The sequence below is a fragment of the Bos grunniens genome, chromosome 3 (assembly GCF_055505025.1).
Source record: "Bos grunniens cultivar Pamir isolate PY7600 chromosome 3, Bosgru_T2T1.0, whole genome shotgun sequence".
NCBI classification, from domain to species: domain Eukaryota; kingdom Metazoa; phylum Chordata; class Mammalia; order Artiodactyla; family Bovidae; genus Bos; species Bos grunniens.
Genome location: NC_141167.1, coordinates 101,380,623 through 101,395,450, shown reverse-complemented (window position 1 = coordinate 101,395,450; position 14,828 = coordinate 101,380,623). Strand labels below are relative to the sequence as shown.

Sequence of the window (14,828 nt, the reverse complement as noted above, 5' to 3'; positions counted from 1 at the left end):
ATGTATCATTTAGATTTATAATTTTATATGATAATTTATATGTATTTATAAATGTGTTATAAATATGATTTGTTAAATTCCCAAGAGTGGGGGCTTGCCTTGCTCTTCTTGGTTTCCCCTTCAGGGCCTGGCATTGAGGACCACATGATAACATTTCAGTTGCTGCTTGCGTGCTGTATGTTAAGAGGAGAAACTTAGCAAAATACTTAGAAGTGTCCCCTGAGCCACTGGCCCAAGTGAACTGGGAACACCCACTGAGAAGGAAAAATTTCTGGGGTAACTCCTTGGTGGTTCAGTGGTTAGGACTCCACACTTTCACTGCCAAGGGCCCAGGTTCGATCCCTGGTCAGGAAACTAAGATCCACACGTTGCATAGCACAGCCGAAAAAAAAAGAAAAAACACTGGAGTAAGCAAACTCGAGATTGACCAAGGGTGATGGAAAGAAATCAGTGCAGTGGGCGTCTTCTTCCAGGACAAGAGGAAAGAATGTACAAACCGAGGACCTGACATCAGAGGTGGGCGGGCAGAGGCTTGCTCCAGGGAGGCACAGGTTGAAGGAGGGAGTAACCAGCTTGCTGCGGCACCAGGGCCAGGGTCACCCTCCTCCAGGTGAGCCTGGACGCTGGCTGTCCCACTGCCCCAGTGGGGCTTCCGGGCCCTAAGTTCTTCCTGGGTTGAGAAGCGTATTGGTTCCTGTTCTGTGGCCTCACGTTCAGTCCAGCACTGCAGGCTGGCTCCCCAGCTTCCCTAGTTTGGCTTCTGCCACTGCTCCCACTTGATCCCCATTCAGTCCCTGTTCCCGGACAGGCCCACCCAGTCCCCCGGCTCTGCTGGGCCCCTCAGTGCCCAGGGGACTCTGAGACTCGCCTGCAGAGCATCCACCTTGGGCAGCTGGGGCCTCACTATTTCCCGTGTAGGTGTTCAGTTATGCTGTTGAATGTGTGAGCGATCATTTTAGGGTTCGGCTCCCTGAGCTTTCCCTTTGAAGCCCTGACAGTCAGTCCAGGGGCAGTATCAGAAAGAAAACCCCTGTTTCTGAGTCCTTGTGTCTTCTCCTCACCTTAGTCCTCAGAAGATGGTTCAGGCCTCTGTCTAGCTGTCTCCCGACCCTCCCACCACAGGGCGGGGCAGGTGCCACAGGAGGGGCAGCCTGGCAGAGAGGGCGGCTGTGGTGAAGGGTGAGGAGAGGCGGTTATACCCAACACCACCTTCCATTCTCTCACCTCAGGCCCTGGCCTCATCTAAAAACACCAGGACGCAGCGGGTAAGAGAACTACATTGGCCCCAAGTCTTCACTCTGCATAGAGCCTCTGGTCTCCAAGGGGGATAATAAAAAATTCATTTAAAATTTTTTATTTATTTGTTCTTTTTTGGTAGCATCATGCGGCTTGCAGGATCTCATTTCCCCCACCAGGGATCAGACCCATGCTCCCTGAAGTGGAAATTTCGAGTCCTAACCACTGCACCATCAGGGAATTCCCTCCAAGAGCTTTTTAGATTCATCATCTCATTTGATCTTCTCCCCAAACATTATAAAGTGGAGGTGGACTGATGGACATTCCTTCCATTTATCAGATGAAAACACCGAGGCAGTAGGTGATGCCAAGCACTTGACTTAGGAGACAGAACTGGAGCCAGAACCCAGGTCTCCCCATTCCTGGCCCAGCACCTTCATGGCACCTTCCCAAGCCGCTGGCGCAAGGAGAAGGGTTGGCGGCCAGGTCGTGGTTTTCAGAGCCAGCATCCCTGCAGGCGGAGCTCACACTTTTCTGGGAAGGAACGTGCAGCCTTTCCGAGCAGGGAGCTCCAGAGAAGTGCAGGCTGGCCCCTTATTTCCCAGAAGAAACAGCAGCTCAGGACACCTGACTCCAGGCCGGCAGCAGCACCACCACTGCGTGCTCTGCGCCCTTGTGCAACAGTCAGGATGTGGGTGTTCTCTAGGTCCTGATTGCATCCCATTTGACGCAAGACTGTGGGGCCCTTCTGCGACTCACTTTATTTTTATTGATGCAACAGTATAGGCACAGTGTCCTCAGACTGCCTGGGTTCACTTCTCGGCTCCTTGACCAACTGGCAGTGTGACGGGGGACATGACTATGTCCCTACCTCAGGGCTCTGCTTTGTGCAGGTTTAAGTGGGATGATGCACATAGAACACAAGCTTTAACTGAACATAGTAAGTAAGTAAATATTGTATGGCACTTTTATTTATTTTGGGACTCTGAATTAAAAGTCCGGAAGATTTATCACTCAGAGGATTGAGTGGTAACATTCTCTTAGGCTCCACAAGTATAAGTGCCTGGGAAGACATGACAGAGGTGGCCACAGGAGGAAGCTATTGAAAGGTCTGAATTTTTCCCCAGCAGGAGAGCAGCTTGGTGGTTTAACTGGCCTGCGCAAAGCCACCCTGATATCTTCCCTGAGTGGGGATGAGGAGGCTGCGGCTGCTCTGCACCCTTCCAGGGACCTGTCATCAGTAGCTGATTCTGCTCCCCGACTTGTGGGCCAGGATTACTGGGGATCTGAACACCCTAGGGAGACAGGTCCCAGCCCACTCACTGATCTCTGACAACAGATGGGTCTGAAGGTTGGACCAGACCTATTTGTGGGGAGACAAATCACAAGATTCCGGAGATAATTAGAGAAAACATTCCCATCTCAGCCTCCATCTGCCTGGCTAGGGCTGGGCCTGGAGGCCAGGCAGAGCAAGAGAACTTTTACTCAAAGCAAAATGATCAACCAAGATGTTGGGGATGGACCCCTCTTAAAAGCCATTGAGAGATGCACTCAGGTCTGAGTCCAGAGCTCCAGGTGGGGTCTGCAGTGTACCTGGCTTCAGAGGCCCCAGCTTCTGGAACTTTCAGAAGTGAAGTTGCAGGACTTGAGGAGCCTGGGGCTCAGGCGTAGGACAGTGGCAGTTCCTGAGTGGCTTCAGGTCCCGAGCAGGTCCTGAGTTGCAGGGGATCTATTGTGGCCACTCTCACAGAGCAGTGCGGTAGGTGCTCGCTAGGCAGCCAAGCCCTTCTGCCCGGACCCACCTGTCTGGGACAAGCTCTTCAGAGTTGAGGGCTATGAGCACAGGTTAGGGGTGAGGTGGCAAGTTAGATCCAGTGGGTACCTCACTGTCCTGCCCTGGCCCACAAACAAAACTTTCTGCACCTTCCTCCCTACCTTGTCCATTCTTCTCCAGCTTCAGTCCTTTACCCTGAAGTGGATTTTTAAAAATAGATAAAGCAGTGGTGATCATTTGTAATGTACAAAAATATTGAATCACTAATTTTCCACCTGAAACTGATATAAAGTTTTAAGTCGATTATACTTCAATCAAAAAAATTTAAAAATAGGTAAAGTGCATGGTGCACAGTAAAAAGCATCTCCCTCCTTATTCCCCTCCCTCAACCTTGGCCAAGTCTGTGGGTCCTTACTAAGATGAAGCTCGCAAGTGCAAGATACAAGTCAACAGCTTCCTTTCCTATCTTTTTTTGGTTATAGAGACGCCTCTGAGAATCTGACAAAGCCTGAGTTCATCCCTAAAGTTGAGTACACTCACGTACAAAATTAGTGTACAGCTTCAGGGGTTTACACACTCTCTGTGGCCCATTTTGTCCTCTTGAACAAGGGATTCTGGTTGTGACTTAAAGCAACTGGGTCAGAGCCACATCCTATCTCCTCAATGCCATCCCCCCACCGACATCCCCCGACTGCCAGCATCTGGACAAGATCTCAACAAGGAAGCTCTCCTAGGACTTGGACAAAATGGCAAGGCAGGCAAATAATTTAATGCCTCCTATTATATTTAAAATTTAAATATATATTAAATTTAAATATGTGCTGTGCTGTGCTTAGTCGCTCAGTCATGTCCGACTCTTTGTGACCCCATGGACTGTAGCCTGCCCGGCTCCTTTGTTCATGGAGATTCTCCAGGCAAGAATACTCGAATGGGTTGCCATGCCCTCCTCCAGGGGATCTTCCCAATCCAGGGATCGAATCCAAGCCTCCCGCATTGCAGCCAGATTCTTTATCACCTGAACCACCTGGAAAGCAAATTTAAATATATATTATATTTAAAATAAAATAAAACCTAAACTCTTTGCACGATGTCGAAAGCCCTTCCTTCATTCCTGGTCTCATCTCCATTACCTTCCCCTCAAGCTGCCCTAGGCACACCCTCCCTCTTTCTGTTCCATATGGAGTGTGTCCGGAGAAGGTGATGGCACCCCACTCCAGCACTCTTGCCTGGAAAATCCCATGGACGGAGGAGCCTGGTGGGCCGCAGTCCATGGGGTCGCTAAGAGTCGGACACGACTGAGCGACTTCACTTTCACTTTTCACTTTCCTGCATTGGAGAAGGAAATGGCAACCCACTCCAGTGTTCTTGCCTGGAGAATCCCAGGGACCGGGAAGCCTGGTGGGCTGCCGTCTATGGGGTCGCACAGAGTCAGACACGACTGAAGCCACTTAGCAGCAGCAGCAGCATGGAGTGTGTCAAAGCCAGTCCTGCCTCAGGGTCTTTGCTTAAGTTGTTTCCCCAACTTCCCCTGCCATTTCTGGTTCCTTCTGGTGTCAGCTCAAATGTCATTCCTCAGAGAGACCTTCCCCAATCACACTTCCACATTCTCTGCTCTCACCCTCAGCATCCTATTGGATGCCCTCCAACATCCTATTTTCCTCAAGGCTCTAGCTGTTAGGGGAACCACTGACTGAAACCGCCTGCCTGCCCTGGCCAGACACGATAGTAACCACTTGCATGAGCTAATCTTATAGCTGGAGGATCTGGTAAGGCCTGTGGGACAAACAAGCTACTACCAACCAGAAGAATTTCGGAAAGGTCAAAAGGAGAGAGGAGACACCAGTCCAGATATCCTACCAACTCCCAGAATCCTTCTGGCCGGAATCCATCTTGACTGAGTTTGCACACCACCACAAAGGACCCTGAGTCAGAGTGATTCACCAGAGACACCCCAGAAACTACCCCCTTACCATAAGACCCAAGGCTGCGAGCCATATGGCAGAGCAGTCCTCCTGGGTTCCCTTACCCTGCTGCTCTCCATTCTGGTTGTTATTGCTGTTTAGTCGCTAAGTCGTGTCCAACTCTTTTGTGACCCCATGGACTGTAGTTGACCAGGTTCCTCTGTCCATGGGATTTCCCAGGCAAGGATACTGGAGTGGGTTGCCATTTCTTCTCCAGAGGATCTTCCCGACCCAGGGATCAAACCCACATCTCCTGCATTGGCAGGCGGATTCTTTACCACTGAGCCACCAGGGAAGGCCCCTACCAAGGTGCCCCTTCCCAATAAAGTCTCTTGCTTTGTCAGCATGCGTGTCCTCAGACAATTGTTTGCCAAGTGTTAGACAAGAGCCCGCTCTTGGGTCCTGGAACGGGTCCCCCATCCTGCGACATGACCACTTCTGAGATTATATATGTATAATTTAGTCATTTATTGTCTGTCTTTCCCCACTAGGGTGTGAGCTCCATGAGGTCAGTGGCTTTGCTGGTCACAACCGTGCCCTGTACGCACTACACACTCAGTAAATATCTGTGTATTAGATAAAGAATTTTGGTGGAGGTTAGATAAGAATCTTGACTCAAATCTCCATCCCACCCAGGCAGCTGTAGGCAATCCTTACTCCAGTTCTAGGCAAGATGCCTGCCTTTCCCTCATTGCTTTACTCCCAGCTGTCCTACCCTCTCACTAGATCTTTGGAGCGTCTCCCTCTCAATCAGCATCTAACAAAAACTCTTTTGTGATTTTATGCCTGGGGGATTTAATCTGAGTCAATTTGGCCTCCCCAGCTCTCACTCAGTGGAGTCCAAAGGTCTGCTCAGCATTTCCAGTGGATCAGCCAGCAACTCTGCTGTTTGAGGGTTCAGAGCTCCACCCCAGGGGAAACCGGGGAACTGACAGAAGTCTGGGCCTCTGCGCTTTGCACTTTCATTCTTGGGTCTTGTGGAAATAACCAACCAAATAAGAAAAGAAGCCTATTTATTCCGTCCTTGCTAGAGCAAGAGAGTCAGCCAAGGTCACTTGCGTTTAGGAGAGACTCAAAGGCAGGCAGAGGGATGGGAAAATTTAATAGTGAAAAACAAAAGGAAAGTTCCAGGCGTGCCTGACTGAGGCTGTTGGCATGAAGCTTGTAGCCAGGCTCACTAGATATTGGGCATTCCATATGACTGGTTGGGCTTCCCAGGTGGTACTAGTGGTAAGAACCTACCTGCCAATGCAAGAGGTGTAAAAGACGTAGGTTCGATCCCTGGGTCAGGAAGACGCCCTGGAGGAGGGCATGGCAACCCACTCCAGTATTCTTGCCTGGAGAATCCCATGGACAGAGAAGCCTGGCAGGCTACAGTCCATAGGGTCACACAGAGTCCAGACACAGCTAAAGCTACTTAGCGCGCACACATATGACTGGTTAGGGGTACATATTTGACTTTCCATGATTGATCCCACGTTGGAACTGGGGACCAAAATAAGAGAAGCTGACAGTGATTAATCAAGTCCTGGGTTTTTTGAGCCAATTGTTATAGAAGTTATTGTTTCGCTTCCTGGATATTAGAGATAGTCTGACTTCCTGCAAATCTGATTTATAGATTTCCTGGGTGGTTTACTGTAGATAAGGGGGTGGTTTCCTGGGCAGGTTGCAGAAGGTTGTGGGTGAGTTCTGTTTCTCCATATGATCTGGCCACTGTCTGTTTATGTGCACAGTCTCTTAGTCTGCAGGGCAGAGCAACCTCTCAGTGTCTCTTCCTTCCTTCCCTTAAACATGTGATCACCTAGGAATAATAGAATCATCAAGTATTCCATTTCCTTCACTCAGCAGCTCTCTAGAGCAGGCACTCTCTGTCCCAAGAACGGTGACGGATACAGTAGAAGGGGGAGGTGGGCCAGCCCGTTCCCTGGGAGTCTGCGGCCTGATGGGGAGTGAGCCATGTAGCCCTTGCAGAATTGTGCACGTGTCACACAATTGGTTCCAACCAGGGATTCTGATTAGGGGAACTGGAAAGGCTTTGTGGTCAGTGTGGGATTTCGCAAGCGGGATTGTTGTGGATGGAAACCAGGAAGGGAAGGGATGCCGTGAGGAAAGGAGTGGGTAGAGAGGCCTTAGGGTTAGTCCTCTCTCTTTGGGTCTCAAGTCGTCACCTCGATGAGCCACTGTGAGTCCGACGAGGTATGTGTGAGGCGCTTTGTGTGTTGTGAAGATTTCAGTGGGAGGGAAGGCTGTGGGAGCCGGTTGCAAACAGCCTCTCTCAGCAAAATGAGGAGCATGAATATACTTTTGTGTTGTAGTTGCTTAGTCACTAAGTTGTGTCTGACTCTTTTGTGACCCCATGGACATTAGCCCTCCAAACTCCTCTGTCCATGGCATTTTCCAGGCAAGAATACAGGAGTGGGTTTACCATTTGCTTCCCCAGAATGTACTTAGGCAGTAATAATAATCACATCAGCCTTTCGTGAGTTGGAATCACGCTTTGAGCTCACGTAGAATGCCTACAACAATCTTATGAGGTAGTTACTATTATTGTCACCATACTACAGATAAGACAATTGAGACAGAGAGTGGTTAAGGAACTTGCCCCAGATTACACAGGAAGTATCAGAGAGAAGAGAATGCTTAGATTAGCACAAGATTGGTAGCAAATATGCTCCTACAAATGACGCCTCCCGGCTGAACTTCTCTGTCCTGGTGTGGCTTAGGCTGACCACTGTGCTGTGCTGTTGTGCCCAACTCTTGGTGACCCCGTGGTCTGTAGCCTGCCAGGCTCCTCTTGGAATTTTCCAAGTAAGAATCCTGGAATAGGTTGCCATTTTCTACTCCAGGGGATCTTCGCAACCCAGGGATCGAACCCACATCTCTTGTGTCTCCTGTATTGGCAGACAGATTCTTTACCATTGTGCCACTGGAGAAGCCTTTCTAGGTATAATAAAAATGAGCTCTTACTAAGTGCCAGGCATGGTCCTAAGCACTTACATATACTAACTCGTTTAATCTTTGCAACAGCCTTCTGAGATAAGGAACTGTGATCGTCATTCCCATTTGATAGGAAACCGACACACGGAGCACCATAGCCCAGGCTTCTGTCCTTCGAGTCCACCGTCGTCCTAGGCTGCCTCTCGTCAATAAGCGGGGGTGTGATTAGCCATCAGTCAAGCCCTGAGTGACAGAGTGGATCCACACGGTGGTCCTTGGTTAGGAGCTATAACCCCAAGTCAGTGGTTCTTGCTTTTCTGAATCACAGACACTTTTGAGAATCTGGTGGAAGTGATAGACACTCACTCCAGAAAAGTGCACAAGCACCCACACATGCCCGCAGCATGCACACACACACCCACACACACGCTTTAGGAAATTCACAGATCCCCTTCCCAAGCCTTCCACGGAGAGTGGGAGGTGGGGGCAGACCTCTGTTGTGCGTGCTTCAGTCAAGGGGTGTCTCCAAGCCCGGAGTGAAAAGGCAAGCCTTTGAGTTCTGCAAGTTCTCTCTACTGAGAGAGTGGAAATAAAAACTCACATCTACCTTTACTTACTTTACCAGAGAACAGAGCAGAAAGCAGCCTGTCCTGAGAGCCCCATCTTTGGATCAGTCCAGTTATCCAATTTCTTTCCCACACCCAGACAGCTGAACACTGCTGCAGAAAATCTCAAAATTCTGCCGACTTATGCCAATGCACATTTACGGTCTCTAATCCCAGCTGGGTCTTTAACACTACTTGGCAACTCTCACTTGCACCACATAAACACTCACACCCAGTTCTCACGATGATCATCCAACCCTTCTGTAATGATTCTCTGAGCTTTAAGAGTTTTCATCTGTTAGTAGATGCACAAATTTAAATTCACGTCCTGCAGGGTTTTTATCCAGTTTCTTCTTCCACTTACGCTCTTGACGCCTGTATTTGTCTATTCAATAGTTAATTATTTATAAGAGGCACCATGCTTGGCACTGGGCTGGATTCTAGGATACCTATTAAGGTCTCTGTTCTCAAGTGCTTTCAGCCCAGAGAGGGACTGTCATTCAACAGAGAATTTGAAATATGATGAGGGGCACTGAGGGGAAAGGAGAGAGTATTATTGAATGTGTTGGAGGTTTCAGAAAGGCCTCCTGAGGAAGTGACATTTAAAGCTGAGGGTTGTTTTTTTTTGGGGGGTCGTAGTTGAGGGACATGAGATCTTTCATCACGGCAAACAGACTCTCTAGTTGTGGGATGGGCTCAGTACTTAGAGTACTCGTGCTCAGCAGCATATGGGATTTTAGTTCTGTGACCAGGAATCAAACCTGTGTCCCCTGCATTGCAAGGCAGATTCTTAACCACTGGACCACCGGTGTGTGCTCAGTCGCTCCTCTGTCCATGGGATTTTCCAGTCAAAAATACTGGAGTGGGTTGCTATTTCCTCTCTAGGGGATCCTCCCACTGGACCACCAAGGAAGGCCCTAAAGCTGAATCTTAAAGGATAATATATCAGTTAGGAACACATTGAACTGCACATAACAGAAAACCTGACTAACAGTGAAACCATAGGAATATTTAAGAAGGTTGAAAGCAAAGGGTTCCAGGATTTTTTAAGTGGCTCAACAATACAAAAAACCATGAGTTGATACTTCTGCAATTTTCTTGGCTTTTCCCTCGGCCATAACAGGAGTGCCACAGACTCAAGTGTGACTTCCTTCCATGGAATCATCCCAAAGCACAAAGAAGAGAAAGGGCTCTGGTTCCCAGTCAGTGCGCTTTCCAAAGGGCACAAAAATTCATCCACAAGTTCTTAGGTGTTTTCCTCTTATATCTTTATTTTTTTTTCCTCAAAAGTGAGTCATAATGCCACCTCAGACCTAGAGCAAAGGGGGTTACCATAATTGCACAAGCCCAGTTATGACTCATCTTCTAGCAGTGAGGACCCTACCTTCTCTGAAGATATTGCTACTTATCGGATCCCTCACATGAGGATCAAAGGGACCACCAATTCTGGATATAGAAGCCTAGATAATTCAAACAAATCCTCATGCTCAAAACTTTAAAAGTCAACTAGCACAACATTGTCACTCAAATATACTCCAATGTAAAATAAAAGGTTTTTAAAAATTCATCTTAAAAACATCAGAGAAATAACAAGATTTGAAGAATTACTGAATTGAGATGATGAGAGGATGGTAAGTGAAGTGAAACCTTTCCTAAAGGCTGTTTATGCTTTGGGGTTTTCAGTTTAGAAAGGGCGGAGCTGCAGTACTGGCAGCCTTGGGGGGCTGGGCAAAGATTTCAGAGTTACTTGGTTCCAAATTTGCTAGTGCCCTCAGGAGCCAGCAAAATAAGTTCTCTTTAGTAGAGATAACATTATCTTGAGCCTCAAGAACTTTCTATAAATAATTTCTCAAAAACAATGTCCAGCACACAGATATAACCCAAGGGTATAAAACAGCACAAATAAGAACAATAGGTACCCTAGGTAATAGAGAGGTGTGTGCTTAGACACTCAGTCTTGTCTAACTTTTTGTGACCTTTGGACTGTAGCCCTCCAGGCTCCTCTGTCCATGGGATTCTCCAGGCAAGAATACTGGAGTGGGTCGCTGTGCCCTCCTCCAGGGGATCTTCCCAACCCAGAAATCAAACCCTCCTCCTTCATTGTAGGAGGATTCTTTACCTGCTGAGCCATCAGGTGAGCCCTAAAAGTTACTTCCATGACCGGGAATTGAACCCAGGCTGTGGTGGTGAAAGCGCTGAATCCTAGCCCCACTAGACCACCAGGGAACTGTAATAGAGAGGTAGATGCTACTGTTACCTTTCATGTCCTAGCCCCAGAAGTGACATACCACCACTTAACAATATGAGAAGGCTTACCTGGTGATCCAGGGCTGGGACTCTGTGCTCCCAATGCTGAGGGCCTGGGTGGGGTCCCTGGTCAGGGAACCAGATCCCACGTGTCCCAACTAGGAGTTCACATGCTGCAACTATCAGACATGCCACAACTGAGAGCTGTGGAAACTAAAAGGAAAAGAAAAGGATACAAAATAAGGCTCCAGTTGCAAAATAAGACATGGGGATGTAACAGGGGAAAAAATGTAACCATGTATGCTGACAAATGTTAACTAGACACTGTGATCATTAAAAATACTGTTTTTGAGAGAAGGACTAAACAAGGGTGTGAACACCAGCAGGCAAGTGTGGCTGGGGCCGTCTTGGAGGCTATGGCCACAATCGGGAACTACACGAGGTTAGGATGCCCCCTACCTCCACTTACCATCAATGTTCTTTAATGTCTATCCAGGGAAGTAAAAAATAAACAAAAGGCAAAAGGATTAGAACGAAGAAATAAAACTACTGATACTCATCGTGGATGTGATTATGTGCATGTGCCTGCATGCTAAGTCACTTCAATCTTGTCCGACTCTTTGTGACTATGGACTGTAGCCTGCCAGGCTCCTCTGTTCATGGAATTCTCCAGGCAAGAATACTAGAGTACATTGTCATGCCCACCTCCAGGGGATCTTCCCCACCCAGGGATCGAAACTGTGTCTTCTGTGACTCCAGTGTTGCAGGTGGATTCTTTACCGCTGAGCCACCAGGAAGCCCATGTGCATAGAAAATCCCCAAAACTCTATGGCTAACGGGCACCTTCTTTCCCTCCAGTATCTTAGACAGAATCCTGCAGTTCACAAGCCAGTTCCATTGAAGGGGAGTTAGAATCAATGGCAAATGGGCAAGATTGCCCTAAAAAGGTTGAGACCAATCAAAAGATATAGGCAAGGATACATAGATTTTTTTTTTTTTGGCCACATCACATAGCATGTGGAATCTTAGTTCCCTGACCAGTTCCCGTCTCCCACCCCCCTGCAGTGGAAGCTCGGAGTCATTACCACTTTACCACTGTTGAAGTCCCTCTGTCTTTTTGATTTCAGCCATTTAAGTGGCTGTGAAATTGTACCTTATTGTGGTTTTGATTTGCATGTCCCTAATCACTAGTGATCGGAGAAGGCAATGGCACCCCACTCCAGTACTCTTGCCTGGAAAATCCCATGGACAGAGGAGCCTGGTGGGCTGCAGTCCATGGGGTCTCGAAGAGTCGGACACGACTGAGCGACTTCACTTCACTTTTCACTTTCATGCATTGGAGAAGGAAATGGCAACCCACTCCAGGGTTCTTGCCTGGAGAATCCCAGGGACGGGGGAGCCTGGTGGGCTGCCGTCTATGGGGTCGCACAGAGTCGGACACGACTGAAGTGACTTAGCAGCAGCAGTAGCAGCAATCACTAGTGATATTGAGCATCTTCTCATATGCTTATTAACAATTTTTGTATCTTCCTACCTGAAATGTCTGTTCAGATCTCTTGTTCATTTTCTGATTGTTTTCTTACTGTTGAGGTATAAGAGTTCTGAATATTTTCTTCTGGATATACTGTTCTTCAGTAGAATTGTCTCTTACACATAACTATACACTGGTCTTGGAGCTCCCTCTCAGAATGATGTTCTATCCTTGACATCTTTCGGTACTGTAGTTTGCGTGCATGCTAAGTCCCCTTCAGTGGTGTCTGACTCTTTGCGATGCTATGGACCGTAGCCTGCCAGGCTCCTCTGTCCATGGGATTCTGCAGGCATCAATACTAGTTTTTCCTAATAACTGATGTGTGTGCTATGAAAACTTAAAATTTTTTATTGAATATATGGTGAGTATAATATTAAAATTAAAAATAATTTTAGAAGCATGCTGTCTGTATTAGTTTCTTATGGCTGCTGTTACAAATTACCACAAATTTAGCAACTTGAAATAACAGAAACTCTATTCTCTTACAGTTCCAGAGGCCAGAAGTCTGGAAGCTAGAGTCTTACAGAGCTAAAATCAGGGTATGAGCAAGGCTTCTGGAGAGCCCAGGAAAGAATCTTTGTTTCTTCCAATTCTGGGAGCTGCCCACATGAATAACTCTGATCTCTGTTTCCACAGCTGAATTCCTTCCCTTTTGTTGTCATATCTCACTCTGCCTCCTTTGAGGACCTTTGTAATTGCATATAATCCAAGATAATTGTCCACATCCTTAGTCACATCTGCAAAGTCCCTTTTGCCATGTGAGGTAACCGTCACAGGTTCCAGAGAAGGACCTGGATATCTTTGGGGGTCACTGGCCAGTTCCCCCCATGTTGTCCAATAGAAATACAGTGTGAGCTGCAAAGACGAGCCACGTATACAATTTCACAGTTTTTAGTAGTCACATTAACAAAAAGTAAAATGAGATAGGTGAAATTAATTTTGGTAATATATTCATTTAACCCAGTATACCTGAAATATCATGTCAACATGTAATCAAAACAAAAATCATTAGTGAGAGATCTTGTATTCTTTTTTTCATGCTAAGTCTTTGAGATCTGGTGTTTTTTTACACTTAGAGCACATTGCACTTCCAGCCAGCCACACACAAGTGCTTGATGCTCATGAGTGACCTGGACAGCATGGCCAACTACAAAACGGGAAAGTCACTGTAATAAGTGTTCAGAAAATGACTGCAACAACATGGCTCTTGTATTTTCAATACTTAAAAGAATCTGTACAAACTTGTGTCTGATCATGAAGCAAATAGTCAAGACACTCTTGAAAAAGAACACAGTGGGAGGGACTTGCCCTATAGATATCAAAGTTTGTTATAAAGCTACAGCCTGTGTAGTATTGCACAAAGATGAACAACTAATAGAACGGAGGGCCCCAAAATGAATCCTGCGAATATGGACACTTGGTTTATGACAAGGATGGCTCTGCAGAGCAGTGGAAACAGCAATCTTTTCACAAATGGTGCTGGGATAACTAGATCCCCCAATGGGATAAAATAAGAATCATAATCCCAATATAAACAAACATCATCTCCTGGTGAATACGAGTCTTAAATGAGATAGGCAAAACAATAGTATCTTTTCAGAAGATAGAATAGGAAAGGATCTTTGTGACCTGAGGGTAGGAGATTTTTTAAAGCAGATGGGAAAAACACTAAACACAGTAACAATTACATTAGATTTAAAAACTTTTCATCAAAGACACTATTTTTTTTTATTTTATGTATTTATTTTTGCCTGTGCTGGGTACTTCATAGCTGTGCGGGCTTTTGTCTAGCTGTGTTGGGCAGGGGCTACTCTCTAGTTGCCGTGCTCAGGCTTCTCCTTGCATGAGGAGAAGCAGGCAGCAGAGGATGAGATGGTTGGATGGCATCATCAACTCAATGGACACGAGTCTGAGCAAACTCCGGGAGACAGTGAAGGACAGGGAGCCTGGCTGCAGTGCTGCAGTCCATGGGTTTGCAAAGAGTTGGACACAATTGAGCTACTGAACAACAATCTCATATTTTTAGATCAACAGCTTTATAGAAAGATGAGAGCAGAGCCTTTCTCCCCGCTATCCACCCTGCCCTTCTCCAAGGTCCTGGCGGTGTCGGGCCTCACCCTCTGAGCGTCCAGGTATCCTGTAGCTGGAGACAGCACTATCTCATTTTTGTATGTAGTTTAAAATATTTTGTTATACTGCATACCCTATTATATACTATACCTTACTATACACACGCTTATACATACATGCTTGCACATGTTTTGTGTACAGAGTTGTGCACACAAAACCATGGCTGCTGTATTTAAAATTTTTTTTTTAATTTTTTAAACTTTTGGCCACACTGCGGAATCTTAGTTCCTGGACCAGGGATTGAACCTGTGCTTCTTGCAGTGAAAGCTCGGAGTCTTAACCCCTGGACCACCGGGCAAGTCCCATGGGTGTTCCATTTAATGAGTGATTTAAGGAATTTCCAAAGGTTATGCTGCTGCTAAGTCGCTTCAGTCATGTCTGACTCTGTGTGACCTCATAGGCGGCAG

General features: G+C 46.9%; 1 long non-coding RNA gene across 2 annotated transcripts in view; it reads left to right on the top strand.

The window, feature by feature from the left end:
- The window catches only part of LOC147376406 (uncharacterized), a 30,617-nt gene extending 29,263 nt beyond the window's left edge, over window positions 1–1,354 (top strand). For both annotated transcript variants that reach the window (XR_015160977.1, XR_015160976.1), the window contains exon 4: window positions 1,230–1,354. This is a non-coding gene — a long non-coding RNA (uncharacterized LOC147376406). The remainder of the gene's footprint in view (window positions 1–1,229) is intronic.
- Window positions 1,355–14,828: the final 13,474 nt, after the last annotated feature.